Source organism: Mus musculus, chromosome 14, assembly GCF_000001635.26.
Source record: "Mus musculus strain C57BL/6J chromosome 14, GRCm38.p6 C57BL/6J".
NCBI classification, from domain to species: domain Eukaryota; kingdom Metazoa; phylum Chordata; class Mammalia; order Rodentia; family Muridae; genus Mus; species Mus musculus.
Window position 1 is genome coordinate 95,419,476 of NC_000080.6, and position 3,893 is coordinate 95,423,368.

Consider the following 3,893-nt stretch of genomic DNA (forward strand, 5'->3'; position numbering starts at 1 on the left):
AATCAGAAGATGGCCTAGTCGGCCGTCAGTGGAAAGAGAGGCCCATTGGTCGTGCAAACTTTATATGCCTCAGTACAGGGGAACGCCAGGGCCAAAAAGTGGGAGTGGGAGGGTAGGGGAGTGAGTGGGGGAGCGTGTGGGGGACTTTTGGGATAGCATTGGAAATGTAACTGAAATAAATACCTAATTTAAAAAAAAATTTTTTTTTTTTAAATTAGGCCCAGTCACCGGAGCCAGCCCTGCCTGCAGTTTCCTGAACTAAGTGCTTCTGCCCCCCCAGAGCAACTGATTCTAAGGCCTGACTCTTGCAATGGCCTTCACAAATCTGTGCAAAGTACTCATCAGTGACAGCCTGGACCCCTGCTGCTGGAAGATCCTGCAAGATGGAGGGCTGCAGGTGGTGGAGAAGCAGAACTTGAGCAAGGAGGAGCTGATAGCTGAACTCCAGGACTGTGAAGGCCTCATTGTCCGGTCAGCTACTAAGGTCACTGCTGATGTCATCAATGCAGCAGAGAAGCTCCACTTGGTGGGCAGGGCTGGCACAGGCGTGAAAAATATGGATCTGGAGGATGCCACGAGGAAGGGCATCCTAGTCATGAACACCTCCAACAGGAACAGCCTCAGTACTGCGGAGCTCACCTGTGGGATGATCATGTGCCTGGCCAGGCAGATTCCCCAGGCAACGGCTTTGATGGCAAATGGGACCGGAAGAAGTTCATGGGGACAGAACTGAACGAGAAGACAATGGGAATTCTTGGCCTTGGCAGAATCGAAAGAGAGGTGGCCACCCGAATGCAGTCCTTTGGAATGAAGACTGTAGGCTATTACCCCATCATCTCTCCTGAAGTTGCGGCCTCCTTTGGTGTTCAGCAGCTGCCGCTGGAGGAGATCTGGCCTCTCTGTGACTTTATAACTGTCCATACCCCACTCCTGCCCTCTACCACAGGCTTGCTGAATGACAGCACCTTTGCTCAGTGCAAGAAAGGCGTGCGAGTGGTGAACTGTGCTCGAGGAGGCATTGTGGATGAAGGTGCCCTGCTGCGTGCTCTGCAGTCTGATCAGTGTGCCGGGGCTGCATTGAATGTATTTACAGAAGAGCCACCACGGGACCAGGCCTTAATGGACCACGAGAATGTCATCAGCTGTCCCCACCTGGGTGCCAGCACCAAGGAAGCCCAGGGCCGCTGTGGGGAGGAAATCACAGTCCAGTTTGTGGACATGGTGAAGGCGAAATCTCTAACGGGTGTTGTGAATGCCCAGGCCCTCACCAGTGCCTTCTCTCCACATATCAAGCCTTGGATTAGTCTGGCAGAAGCATTGGGCATGCTGATGCACGCCTGGACTGGCTCCCCTAAAGGGGCCATCCAGGTGGTTACACAAGGAACATCTCTGAAGAATGCTGGGGCCTGCCTGCGTCCTGCAGTCATTGTCTGCCTTCTGAGAGAAGCATCTAAGCAGGCAGACGTGAACTTGGTGAACACTAAGCTACTGGTGAAAGAGGCTGGCCTCAATGTCACCACCTCCCACAATCCTGGGGTTCCAGGGGAGCAGAGCAGCGGGGAATACCTCCTGACTGTGGCCCTGGCAGGTGCACCCTACCAAGCTGTGGGCTTGGTCCAGGGCACCACACCAATGCTGTCTTCAGACCAGAGGTGCCGCTATGCAGGGGCCAACCCCTGCTCATATTCCGGGCTCAGCCCTCCAACCCTGTGATGCTGCCCACTATGATCTGCCTCTTAGCAGAGGCGGGTATACAGCTACTGTCCTACCAAACCCCCATGGTGTCTGACAGAGAGCGCTGGCACGTCATGGGCCTGTCCTCCCTGCTGTGCAGCCTGGAAACATGGAAGCAGCATGTATTGGAGGCTTTCCTGTTCTGCTTCTGACCCTGGGGCTTAGCAGTCTCAGCCCCACAGGCTCTTCTGAAGAAACCTGCTCACTGTGATCTATAGGGAGAGGGGATCGCAGAACCAGGGCATCTGTCTGAACTAATACCTAGTAAAGAATTCTTAACTACAAAAAAAAAACAAAAAAACAAAACAAAAAACAACAACAACAAAAAAACAAAACCCTCAACTAGCTGGAAGACCATATCTTTTCCTACTGTTTGTCACAGGGATGCCCTATTTAATACAACTAAGAAGTTTAGTAAAAGTTTTGTTTTCTCAACCTTCTTTGCAAAAAAAAAAACAACAAAAAAAACAAAAACAAAAACAACAACAACAACAAAAAAACACTGCTAATCAAGTGGTAATTAGGATGGTTTCCTCCTGGTATCTCAGAAGAAATTCTTCAATCTGAACGATATTTGGGCATAAACTACCCTAATTGCTTGCTTTGTACTTGAAATCAAAGAGCTATTACAGCATTGTTTTATATATCACAGTATTATGAATAAACTTTTCAACAATAATAAAAAAGAATTTCACATTAATTTGTTCTGATGGGGCCAGCCTTGCAGGCCATTGACAGGGTGGGTCAAGAGTAGATTAGCGTCAAAAGACACTGAGGGAGTGAGTCGGGATGTGTGGTCAAGGGAATCTTGCAATTCAAACCAAGTATCAAATTGGTGGCATATATATATTTTTTTCAGGATTCACAGAACAGAGGCAGTCTAATAATTATTTAAGAAGTACAGATTGTTTTGCTCTGGGCATGTGTTTGACTTTTCATTATATGTATGGGGTTTAAAATTCAGTAATACTTAGAATGTATGTAAAATACAACAGATTTTACCTTTACTATCAGCTCTATAACTCAATTTCAAAGAATAAAAAGAATGTCTCTACCATAGGGAACACACTTCTTATATGGCAACCTTCTTTTATCCTGATAGGGTTTGCAGTTTTAAAGGGGTACAGAAAATATCTGGTCTTTTTAAGAATAGAAAATACCTATTTTACTTATTTATTTATTTATGCTAGTAAGTAGGAAAGGGGTTTACTAAATCTATTCTATTTACTGAGTTTTATTCCTCCAGGGGCATACTCTGTATGATCCTCTACTTTAAAATATACTTTCAGAGAGCTCTAAGCATATTGGAAAAAGAGACCATGAATTTGTTACCAACTCTCTTGATTGACCAGTTTGCCAACTAAGTTTACCCTATTCCACTTATGCTGTTAGCATTTGGTTAGGGGTGGATATGCCAAGGATAAATCATAAAGTAACTCCTAGCATCTTTGTACTTATATGCTTGTAACATTCAGGCCGAATAAGGCCAGAAACAATTATTTCCATAAAAGCCAAAGGGATAGTAAATGTGGGACTTTCCTAAAATGACTCAGACATAATTTCCTCTGGAAAAGACATAAAATGAACCATAATGCAGAAAGTCCCCAGGAATGCCATAGGCAGAGATCAAAACCTAGAAGTGAGAGAGAGAAAATGACAGGGGATGCAGCATTGAGCTCACCTTTGCTGGAACTCTGTCAAACAGCTGTGCTGGCTTCATGATTTTTTTTTCAAGATTTCCAGTGGATATGGCCATGACATTCTTCCAAAAATGTCTTCCAGTGACATAATCCCCTATAAAGACTTGCTGCAAGTAAACCTAACAACTGTAAATGTCACTTTTTATTTTCTTAGATGAAGCGATGAAATAAGAACCCTATCCAAGCTGTGAAAATAAGCTACTTGTGTGGATACCTGAGCATTCGTTTGTCTGTTCTACCTGTCTCTAGGCTAGATCTAGAAACTTCTAGCATCTATACAATCTAATCATTTGTGTTGACTGTTTCAATCCAGCTTCCCTCGGCTTCTGACTGAATTGTTTTCCTGGACCTCATACTAACTTAGGCAATATATTATCATCTTACTGTTCCTTTTTATTCACTGTCTTGTTCTGTCTTCATCGTTGTCTAGCTTTCTTTCTGCAGTCTGTCTCTGTAACA

General features: G+C 44.9%; 1 pseudogene; it reads left to right on the forward strand.

Annotated features, from left to right (window-relative positions):
• Gm5207 (predicted gene 5207) lies at positions 219-2,015 on the forward strand (annotated as a pseudogene).